General features: G+C 50.4%; 1 long non-coding RNA gene across 1 annotated transcript; it reads left to right on the top strand.

Moving 5' to 3' along the window:
- Nucleotides 1-336: 336 nt before the first annotated feature.
- LOC129387189 (uncharacterized) lies at nucleotides 337-11162 on the top strand. Its single transcript, XR_008614471.1, has 3 exons — nucleotides 337-435; nucleotides 1177-1225; nucleotides 10584-11162. It is a non-coding gene; the product is annotated as an uncharacterized lncRNA (long non-coding RNA).
- Nucleotides 11163-12128: the final 966 nt, after the last annotated feature.

The following is a 12128-nucleotide window of genomic DNA, read 5'->3' on the forward strand; positions in this document are numbered from 1 at the left end:
GAGTACGTTAGCGATCTTCCAACTCATAGGAACATCTGCTTCCTCCCACATCTTGTTGAAGACGTGTAGGAGAGTGGACATGCCTGTTGGACCAATGTTTTTCAAGGTACAATACATGTGGTCAAGACCAGTCGCTGTTCTTTGGCATGTCTTCGAGAGAGCGTGCTGCAGTTCTTTTAGAGAGAACAGGATATCCAACTGGGTATGAGTTAAATTGCAAGCATTTTCAATCTGTTGCTGCACCGAAAAGATAGACTGATCTTGAATTGATACAGGATTTGCGGAATTTACTAGTGTTGCAATGAGAACATGTTTGCAATTTTGCATTCAGATACGCCAAGACCTGTGGCATGGCTTTTGAAGGGACTACATTGTGATAACGGATGGCCAAGGACATTTATTAATCTCCAAATTTTCGGCAAAGGAGCGAAGGGGGTAAGTGACGTACAGAACTTACGCCACCGTTGCTGTCCCAGCTTTTGCATGTCCCAGTAAGATTTTTTGTGTGCAGCTTGAGTTTCTTGATAATCTTCAAGCCATCCGAAACGACAAAACTGACGCTCTGCTCTCCGTCTAACGGCTCGGAGTCGTTCATAGCCTGCATTGCCACTGTTTTGTCCCTCCGGAACAGTTGTGTACTGCGTAGCCCTGGAGTAATTACTTATTACCGATGACATGAACGTGTCCCGGTCATTTACTTGGTTCAGTACCGCAGACTTATATTCTCGAAATAGTTGCCAATTTGTAAGTTTAGTTACTCTGGGAGATCTTGCCGGATGCATAAGGGGATGCGCTATGAGAATTGGATGGTGGTCATTACCCCATGTCTCATAATCTGTGCACCATCTAATACCGCGCGAAAGGTCAGGAGAGGCTATAGTAAGATCAAGACAACTAGCTTAATTGTAGCCTCTTACAAAGATAATCGATCTATCATTGAGCACAACAAGGCCGCATGAGTCTATAGCCTTTTCTAAAGACATGCCTCTAGAATCAGTGTGGCTACTGCCCCAGGTAACGTTATGAGCACTGAAGTCCCCGCAGAATAGGACTGGTCCTTGAATCCTTTGAAAGAAATGCATGAAAGTTCACTCAGTAATGCGCGATGCTGGTTGCATGTAAATGCAAACAATGGTCACTAGTAGCAGCTTTTTAAAAAAAAACTGTACTTTACAGGCAACGAACTCAGGCACCCCAGAGTCCGAGGAGAAGAGAAGACAGGAAGGTAGATCGCGTTTGACGCATAACATAGTTCGGCTAAGGTTCGGTGTTTGTGAAGATGAGTATATTACGTAGTTCGATTTTACGTGCCTTGCCAGGGTTGACTTAACTGAAGACAGTTGCATTTATAATGGAACAGAAGGAACACAGGACACAATGCAAACTGTTAAACATACTCTTGTTTGGAGAATCGCATGCAGTCAAGCTCGAAGCACAGCAGAAGCAAATTGCCGATGTGCTAATGAGAATCTCAAACAGTGTGCACACATCACTTCTACGTCCTTTGTGCATGTCAGCGCTGTGCCTGAGTGCATGGACAAAGCTTATTAATTCCATGTTTGGGATGCATGATGATAGTATTTATGCCCAAAATTTGAATGTATTTCTTGTAATGTCCAGGTCGACTTTATGTTTAAGCTTTGACAATGCAACCTTTTGTAACAATTTACATCTAGTTAAAGTACTCACGAAATATATTGGAACTCTGGGAACATGTGTACAACGGTACTCGGATCTGTTGCCTTTCTATCGGGGTCACATCCTTTTCCTGCTGATACATACAATTTTTTGTGAAATGCTGTTCTAGGAGGTGGGCATATTTTATAACAGCACTTTTCTCCATCCCAAATTAGTAGTTTACCTTCATCACTTTTGCTTTATGCACCATCTCGATATTTGCACTACGATTGTGGGCCGAGGAGAAATTGGTTACACCGACAATACTGGTAGTAACCGAAACTGCACAATCCGTCGGAGAGTCTCAGGGTTACAATAGTGACAGCTAATTGTTAAGTGTATACTTTGGCCCGAGCACATGAGTAACCTTATTACAAAATATCAGGCAGGAATGCTCGCAAGCCTGTGCCAGGGACATTACTTTATGGCCTGACGATTGGACCCTTCCGAGTTTCAGCTTCCGGAATCCGACAGTGATGGTTCGTGCAGAGTTTTTGCGCACTGAGCATTGGCAACGCTAGCCGAACGCGTCCGGCGTTTCCGGGAAGGCGTCTTGAGAGAGAGAGAGAGAGAGAGAATAAACATTTATTTCATAAAGCCAGTAGAAAATTTCCTCGATGAGTGGGGCCCTCAGTCCAGGGCTCCATTGCCATGCGCGACTTCGCGAGCCCGCTGGATCAGCCGTTGCTGTTCCTGCTGGCTTGTGCTGAGCAGCGCAGACTCCCACGAGGAAAGGGTAGGGTTGGGTATAGGAGGAACACCTGAAGGGTTAGGGCATTCCCATATGGAGTGATACACCGTGGGTTTGGCCCCACAGTGGGGACAATAGGAAGGGTACAGGGTGGGATGAAAGATATGTAGCATGTGGAGGCAAGGAAATGAATTGGTCTGCAGTTGCCGCCAGACAGCGGCATCTGCTCTATTAAGCGAAGGATGAGGAGGGGGATAGTTATGGCGACTTTGTCGGTAGTACTCGAGCGTCTCAGTGTACTGTAGGGGCTCTGGCGGTGCGTCGTCTGGGTTGGACAGCTCTTCCGATGGTGCCCGGCCAGTCAGACCTCGGGCTACCGCATTAACGCGTTCATTACCATGGAGAGAGGCGTGTCCAGGAGCCCAGACGATACGCACCCTGTGTAACGTGGGAGGGGGGACAGAGGAGAGAATTCGATGTGTATGTGCAGTCACGAGTCCTTGCGCGAAGGCCCGGCAGGCAGCCTGCGAGTCTGTCACTATGGTGATGGGGGTGTCTTGTGCGGAGAGGGTCGAGGCATGGACAATGGCCAGGGCTATAGCCCCTTCCTCTGCTGAGCAGCTGTGCGTTGTTAGAACTGTGGCACACACCCTAAGCGCGTCTGTATTGTCAGTTACAGCTAAACACATGGCCCGCCTCTCTGGGTAGCGGGCCGCGTCCGTGTACAAAACCGGTGTAATTGTGGTGCGGTCTCCAAAAATGCGTGCCAGGGCCTGAGTTCGGGCGCGTCTACGGCCGGCGTGTCGCTCGGGATGCATATTGCGGGGAATTGGAGCTACTTGTATGCTAGCGCGTAGAGCAGGAGCGAGGCGATACTGTGGGACGTGTGTGGGTGTCTCAGGGACAGGGTAGCCAAGGCGAGAAAGTATAACGCAGCCCTGACGGCTGCGTCTGAGACGTTGGAGCTGACCATTGCGATGAGCCTCCAAAAGCTCGCCTACGGTGTTGTGGATACCAAGCTGAAGAAGCCGTTTTGTGGAAGCATGTGGAGGCAGCCCAAGAGCCGCTTTCACTGCCTTCCGCAGAAGGGCGTCCATCTTCTGAGTTTGAGTGAGGGTGAGATTGTGATAGGGGAGGTGATATGTGAGCCGGCTGATTATCAGAGCCTGTACTATGTGGAGGACGTCTTTCTCGCGAAGGCCTCTTCTACGATTAGTAATGCGGTTTATCATATGTGTGACTTGTGCTATCTGCTGACCCAAAAGGTGCATAGTGTGCGAGGCTTTGCCATCCGACTGAATGTGGAGGCCCAAGATGCGGAGTCTAGCTACCTGAGGGATGGGGCTGCCGTGTAAGAACAGGGAGATATTAGGGGATTCGTCGGTTCTGCGGCGCCGCCTGTGCACGAGGAGAAATTCGGACTTTTCGGCTGCACAGGAAAGGCCTCCCGTGGCTGCATAGTTCTGCACGACACGTACAGCTTCCTGGAGAGCATCCTGGATGGCCCCGTCGGATCCCTGGGTTGCCCAGATCGTAACGTCGTCGGCATAGAGAGCGTGCCGGATGGTGGGTATCTGGTCTAGTAAGGGGGGCAGCTTAGCCATAGCCACGTTGAAGAGGGTGGGCGATAAGATCGAGCCCTGTGGTGTTCCTCTACCTGTGAGTGCGATGACGTCCGACCGGAGCTCTCCTATGCCAATAGTGGCTGTGCGGTCCGACAGGAAAGCTCTGACATAGTTATAGGTACGTGTGCCGCATTGGGAAGAAGCCAAATTGTCGAGAATTAGATCGTGGGAGACGTTGTCGAAAGCCCCTTTGAGGTCCAGGGCCAGAATAGCTCTGGTTTGTGCCGTAGTGGGGCCATCCACAACAGCCTCCTTAAGCTGCAGCAAAATGTCTTGCGCAGAGAGGTTAGGGCGGTAGCCGAAGAGTGTATCCCGAAAGAATTGGCTGTCTTTGAGGAAGGGTTGTAGCCGCGAAAGTACAACGCGCTCGAAGAGTTTACCTACACATGAAGTTAAGGATATAGGTCGGAGATTCTGGAGGGACAGCGGCTTGCCTTGCTTAGGAATTAGCATGATGTCCGCATGGCGCCATTCCTGTGGAAGCGTGCCATTCCTCCAGTGGTCATTGTAGAATGCAGTTAAGTCTTTAATGGCCCCATCATCTAGGTTGCGTAGGAGTGTGTATTGAATCCCATCAGCCCCGGGTGCAGTGTTGCGCCTAATACCCTGTAAGGCCGCCCTAACCTCGGCTTCTGTAATATCGGCGTCTAGGGAGGTGGCGTGTATGTGTGGGTAGTCTCTGTAGGTGGGGCGGGTGCCTGTAGCAATGTAGCGTTGCTGTAGAGTGTGAAGTAGAGTAGTGTCATCGAGGCCTGATTTGTGGAGGATGGTGCGGACTCTGTTGCTAGTGTGTATTTTGGTTTGCGTAGGGTTTAATAATGCGCGGAGTAGCGACCAGGTCCGAGGTGTGCTTAGCGTGCCGCTGAGGCGATCGCAAAGGCTATGCCAATTGTTATTAGTGAGGGTGTTCGCGTAGTCATCTGCCTCCGTAGTTAGGCGGGCAATACGTAGACGAAGTTTCCGATTATGTTTTTGCCGGCGCCACCGCCGGGTCAGGACTCTACGGGCCTCCCAGAGATGGAGCAAATGGAGATCCACATCGGGTGTGTCTGTTGTCGCAGTGATGTGTTGAGTTGCCCTTTTTAGATCAGTTTGGAGTTGTTTGATCCACTCCTGAAGGGAGAGGGTGTCCTGAGGAGCTAGGGAGGACCGATTACGCCTAAATTTATCCCAATTGATTAGCTTAACAGTACGTTCAGGAGTGCGTGTTGCTTGTACCTGCAGTTCAGTAGCTAGAATGTAATGGTCGCTGCCCAAGTTCTCCACGAGATTGCGCCAAGAGTGTTGACCTACCCCTCTGACCATGGTGAGATCAGGGCACGTGTCTCTGCTTACGCTGTTGCCTAATCATGTTGGCTGATCTGGTTCTGTCAGCAGAGTCATGCGATGTAACGCAAGAACTTGAGCAAGCCGGCGTCCTTTCGGTGTTTCTGTTTGGTAACCCCAGGCCGGGTGCGGGGCATTGAAGTCGCCTACAATGACCATCTGTTTAGCCACCTTGCATAGATGTGCAAAAAGATGTCCGAATTCATGCTTCCTCGCATTAGGTGCGCTGTAGATATTAAGCACAAACAGGCTGCTATGGGAGCGAGAGCACGGGACCAATTCGAGAAGTACATGCGGTATGGGTGAGGTTTCGAGGGTGTGTTCGATAACGGTCAAATGTTTGGACACTAAAGTGGCTGTGAGGTGTGGTGTGTCGCTATTTATTGTGTCTGTGTGCGTGTTGTAGCCGGGAAGTGTAGGAGTACAATGCACTTCCTGCAACGCTATTACATCGGGGGGATGGGGCTGTGTGGCAATGAATTGCGTAAGGGATCCGCGTTTCCGGCGGTAGCCCCTGCAATTCCGTTGCCACACGCTTAGGGGTTGGGGGGTAGCGCGTGTCCCTTTACGGTTGCTGGCCATGATCGAGTATTATTTGTTTGTGTGTTATACCCGGGGACTGTCCAGGTGGCGGCTCATCGGCCTGGGAGGTGCCGGGAAGTGAGTGTTCCGGGCCCAGTGAGGCGGGTTTTCTGTCCGGTGACGGTAATCGGGCAGGACGAAGGTAGGGATGTGATCTTTGTGTTTCACGTGAAGGGGACAGGGAGCCTTTGGATGAAGGCGGAGGGATCGAAAGTTGGCCAAGTGAAGCCGCTATTTGTTGTTTAATATCGGCCACTATCTGCTGGACAGCAGGTTGCAGGGCCTGTTGTATTAGCTGTTGAAGTGGCGCTGTGACTTCAGCCATAATGAGCTCCATCATTTTTTGCATTTCTGCCTCCATTATGGCAACCAATTCTGTCTTTAGAGAGACGGCCATTTCGTTCAGTGCTTGTTGTGTACAGTAGTTGGTTCGAGAGGTTCGTGCAGAGTCATTAAGATGCGGCTCATTGTCGGTCACCATGGGTTGCGGCGTGGGTTTAGGTTTAACGTGTTGTGTGACTGAAGGGGTGTGGAGATGTGGAGAGGGAGACAGAGGTGGGAACTGCGCTGCCCAGCTTACCGCTTGCTCCTTCTTGGCAGATCCATCTCCTTTATGGCCGCGGTCCCTCGAACGGCTGGTACTGGGAGTCCGGCCCTTGGAGTGGCCCTTGGAGCGACTCCGGTCAGTCTGGCGGCGATCCCCGGGTGATCCGCGACTGCGGCTGCGTCCTCTAGTCCAGGGGTTCTCCGCCGAGTTCCCCGGTGTCGTTACTACTTGGGTCACAGTTTCCTGAGCGCTCTGCTGAGTCGTCGTCCCAGGCTGGCCTTGCGCTGATCCGGGCGGAGGGCGCTCGTCCTTATGTTTTTTTTTTTTTTTCACGAAGCACGCGCGATTTGTTGTGTTGCGGCAGTTGACGCGATGGACAGCGAGGGTCAGTAGCGGGATGAGCGCCCTTGCAGTGAATACATTTAGGTGTGCACTCATGTTCCTTCGGTGGGTTTGAGATGCCACACGCCGGGCAACGGGGTTTGTCGGGCGTGGGACAGACGTCCGCCCGATGGCCCATCGACAAGCACAAGCTACACACCTGTTGGCGCGGTCGGTATACGTGACAGCGGAGTTCTGCTCCGTACATACGGACGTAGCGGGGTACGTGGGTGCCGGAGAATCTGATCAGGGCCGTATTCGTAGATCCCATCATGCGAGCGTGTAAGACAGGGGCTTCTGAGCAGCGGAGGTTTTCTAGCAGCGTCGTCGTAGTGGTGTTGGGCTCAAGGCCTGAGACTACACCCTTGCAGGAGTTGTCTGGGGCGGCTACGTACGCTTGGACGGCGTGTTGAGTGACGCCCATGGAGATGAATCGAACTTTCTGCAGCCGTGCCGCGAGGTTCTCGTCCGGTGTGCTGATCACCGCAAGGTTTTGTTCAGTGCGGATACGAATGATGAGCTCGTTGAGCACGGCGCTGTCCAGCCCCGCTGCTATGCCGATGGCTCGGGCAACAGAAGTATGAGGCCACGCACCGAGGTTCAGGCCGTCTCTCGGGCGGAACACAATCTTGTAGTCGTCGACAGGCAGTGGCGGGAGTCGCGCGTTCCTCTTGCGCGGTGCTTCGGGTGTCGGAGGAGGTGGCAAGTTCGCAGTAGCTTCTGCTAAGCGTTTCTTTTTCCGAGCGACGAGAAACCAGTTGGTGTCGTCCTCGGCCTGACCGGACGAAGCGTGGGCGTCCATCGTGTCAGGGGAGCGGGTGTCGTCGGTCTCCATCTGAGCGGAGTAAATTGGCGTTGGAAAGGACGCGCGCCCGCGTCTAGGCTGGCGAGGTGAACGCAGGTAAGGCCCAGCGCGGCGGCGTCGGTGGTCTAGAACTTCCAAAGCCAATAAAATGTGAGGATCTCACCAGATCTTGGAGAAATCGGGCTCGATCGATGCCGCTCGCCGAGCTGCGTCGTTTGATGGTATTTTCAGTGGTGAGAAGGCAGGGGAACCGCTCGTTGATGGTTCGAAATGCGGAGCCCATACAGAGTGCGGCCAGTCACTACGGCAGCAGGTGGCGCCCCGGCGTCTTGAGAACACCACCGTTCTTCTTCGCTTCATTTCTGACCTTAAACACAGTGCTTGCACTAAATCCCAGAAGATCTGCGACGCCGTTGCATACTCCTTCCACGGTAGCGAGGGACTCGCGGTGTCGCAACTTGATGTAGCAGTTCAATATCAATTGCCGCCTTCGCCGGTGATGATACTGCCGCTCCGGTGCTTCTTGTAGTAACTATCCGGTGTCAGCGGCCGAGAGTCGATCGTTCCAAGCTCTGACGAAGGACCGGGCTCCATATCAAATGTCTCCATCTTCACCTCAATGGGGGCCATGACGGCGATGATGTGGTGATGACGAAATTGGAAAGTACGGGTAGAGGAACACTGTGACAAAGAACACAAATAATTGGGAATCTACGAAAGTCAATCCACATGGTCGCGAAGGCCATCGAAGCTTGAATGCGGTTTCAAACCAATGAGTAGCGACATCAAATGTGATCGTGCGATTGAAGCGCGACTACATTTCGAAAAGCAAAACACTGGTTTATGAAAATTATGCCTGCAATACGTCACCGATGGAAACATTCGAAAAAGTAAAGACAATGTCTCCAAAATAAAAAAAAAATAATGTAAAGTGACAGGCTGTTTGCTAAAGCTGGCTGCTTGACATAATGCTTTCTCCCATGGAGGAAAGAAACAAAATACGAGAGGCCTTGCCGTCACGTTTGTGAAGCCGGAAATGCAGCCTTGTTGGTGTGCCATCTCCCGTTGTGCCTCCAAGGTGGGCTCCAATCAGCTCGCCGGAGTAGACAGGCGGGAGCTTTGAACTTGCATTGCTACGAGCCGCCGGTAGTGTGTGCTGCCGACGTGCATCAAAACAGAGCCTGCGAAACTTCTGTAAGAGTTTTAGTGAAGAAGACGCGCTCCTGTGCTTTTCCGTGGCACGTTGAAGACACCGACTAAGACCCACGCCATGATTACGCGAGTGTGTCTGTTGCTGACTGACAACTCACACTCACAGACCCAAAACACAACTTTCAAGCGTACACACCACGCTCCAAAGTCAGCTGGTCTCGCGAACTGAATCTGCTGTGAGAAAGACACGGGCTGAAAAAAAAAACACCTCGCTGTTCAGAGGCCAAGAGCAGCAGCGTGCTCTTCAGGAGCGTGGTTGCTATGGCAACGTTGACGTTTGGGGTACCAGTCACAGTGGTCCTTTGCGAAAAACAGCACGTGACTTCCACCACGCTTTCCCCAATATGTCCGTGCTGGGGAGGTATTCTGTAGGAGTCATGGTAGGAGTCCACTTAGTGGATTGTCCATTTTGGCCGCTGCTGATTGGCTGTGGCCGCTCGTCTCCTTCTCACTCGTACAGCTACATCCAATCAGCGGCCGAAATGGACAGTCCACAAGGTGGACTTACAGAATACCTCCCCAGATCTTTATAGTGCTGCAAGTGCTACTGTGCTGTGCGGTGACGGTATGCGGTGACAGTGACCGACTGTGATTGCATGTCTATGCTGCTTTCTTTCTTTATCTCTACTTTGCTATCACTTTACCTCCTCTCCCCTCTCTCCCCAGCGTAGGGTAGCAAACCAGATCTTCCCATCTGGTTAACCTCCCTACCTTTACCCTTTCTTCTGTCTCTCTCGCTCTCTCTCTCTGTGGGCAGTTTTTAATTGATGCTGCTCTGCCTGTATCTCTGATCAAGTGTTGGGACGACACTTGGCTGCAATCGTGTTGCGTGATGTACGCTCCCATCCTTTTCTTTCCTTGATGTTTAACACTGTAATGCTAGAGTGCGCTACACTCTAGTAATGTCGTCAAAACCACCTTTTCACTAAATAATATGTTTTAGTCACGGAAGAAGAAAAAAAGTTAGGAGAGCATTACGTCACGCAGCCAGCCTTGACAAGTGAATGCTCCGTGACGTCAGTCCCTTTGCTCAGTTTCGGCCCAACACGTGGCCTCTTGTGTCAAGATCACAGAGCAAGAATCGAGAGTTGTCCAGTTGTTTGGTGCCCGATGGTTTTTAATCGATGCTCGCTTGTTCAGGGGCCCTGCCGCAGCCGCAACGTCAATATGCACAACGGCGTTGTGCTCAGGCTTGGCAGGACCCAGTTCAAGGCTATACGTCACATTGGTTTATCAGATGAGGTGATACCACAGCTTCGCTGGCCAATGGCCGCAGCGCTGCATGCAGAGTGGGAGCCCTAAAGTTTACTGCGCATTCCGACGCGACTATCATGTGTTGGAACAACACGCTTGGCTTCAATCACATCCCAAGTTGCTCCCTCCTACCTTTTTCCTTTCTCCGTGGTTTTAGTAATGTCTTCAGTACCAGAGGAAAACTAAGGTGGCACGCATGCTGTGTTAGTGAAGATTAAAGTGTGGTTCTTGTGAATTATTTCAATGTAATACCAAGTTTATCTTAACACTGGAATAACAGATGTGTGTTGGCACTAAGGACACATGCAGGTGATACTTAGTTATAAGATCTGAGTGAACACATTGCTGTGAATTCATGCAACACTCTCCAGGCTCACCGGTGAATGAGGGTAAATACAGATGAGTGCATTGTGATGCGATGTTGTCAATGTTGTGGCAAATGTTCCCACTTACTTACGTTTCATTTGTGTCTGTTGTGTGCAGGCGCAGTAGATTTTTTTTTTCACCAAGGAGTTGGCCCCGCAAAATCTGGATGGCGCTGCTGGGCCTCCACAAGCCTCCGTCACCTCCGTTGCAAACACTACGAGGCAACAGCAGTCTGCAACTGTTGCTTGTGTCATTGCAGGGTGCATGGGCTTCCATGGGAGCTTCGCTACCATGCGTACATATACCTTCGATCAGAAATCAATCAATCAGCACAGAAAATTGGGCCGGACGACGCAACGGTGCTAACGGTGCCATGGCAGCGGCTTTACGAAAACAAGAAATCTGAGCTGTCACATTTTCAGCACATTTAGTGATCAAATGAACGAAAATGTAGCATTTAAAAAAGTACTAAACTATCAGTTTTTCACCGCAAGTAAACTTGGCTGCAATCCAGGAGAATTTTATCCGAGGTGGTGGACCAATTGACTTATCCTGAAAGTGCACAATGTGTGGCCTCGTGGCACAACGCGGTTTGTAACACAAGCCGATCCTGAGATTCAAGACGTACTGCCAATGAATGTTCTCTGTGTAACACTAAAGCAAAGTTTGTTTAATGTGATATTTTAATGTATTTATTTACATAGTAAATCAAATGGTGTTGTAACATTCAGAATTGTTCTCATATGTAAGCGGCGACTATGTTGCAGGGATTGTTCATCTCGTTCCTCTTGCCGTAGGAAAGACTTTAATCAACAAACCTTTCCCCGTCTGCCTTCTAAATTGCAGCCTTATAGAACAGCATCAGCAACCTCAATATATTTATCAAATTACCTTTTATCTAACGGGCTGTTCATTATTGGAACCTATGCAAAACTTCTCCATGTGAGCTGTATAACGAGGCTAAAAAGAAAAACAAAGGATTTATTGGTAATTCCAATACACAAACTGAAATTGATGAGTGCATTGGAAGTTTGCAACGCCATGTTACAAGTGCGGTCCTCAATTTCAAGTTACATTGCATTCATAGGTGGAGAAAAAAATCGTTGATCTCATGAAAAATCTCATGGAATTCCATGGTCTGTACTTTTGCTCAGGGAACAAGCAATGCACGAAAATGAATTGATTTCTTTATTTATTTGACAAAGTGAATGATTGTCACTGCTTCATATTCATGCATACCCATAACCTGCTAAACAAGACATCAGTAAAATGTCCTTTGAAACCAGCAAGACTGCACAGGTGCTTGCTGTCCAAACTCACAACAAGCTGACGTCACAGCAGTTTGTGCTTTCTTGATTTTCTGTGCCACTAAGTCTACTCTGCGAGACATTGCCACCAAACCCGGAGAATGATTGAGGCAAATAAGCTTTGTCCACATACTATGTACACCTACAGTCAGGTACAACTTAAGAAGACAGGAGAGGCCCCGCCCAGGTGACCGAAGCACGGCAGCCAATTGCCTCCGCGACTAAGAAATAGTCCCACTGATGCGACTCCGCCCAGTTCGAAGTGCGGGTTGCCATGTTCTCCGTCGGCGGGGTCACCGGCCGTCCAGCTCATGACGTCAGTCTAGAGTGCGTGCCCATTGGTGGGAGCACGTGT

This window comes from Dermacentor andersoni, chromosome 2 (genome assembly GCF_023375885.2).
Source record: "Dermacentor andersoni chromosome 2, qqDerAnde1_hic_scaffold, whole genome shotgun sequence".
Taxonomy (NCBI): Eukaryota; Metazoa; Arthropoda; class Arachnida; order Ixodida; family Ixodidae; genus Dermacentor; species Dermacentor andersoni.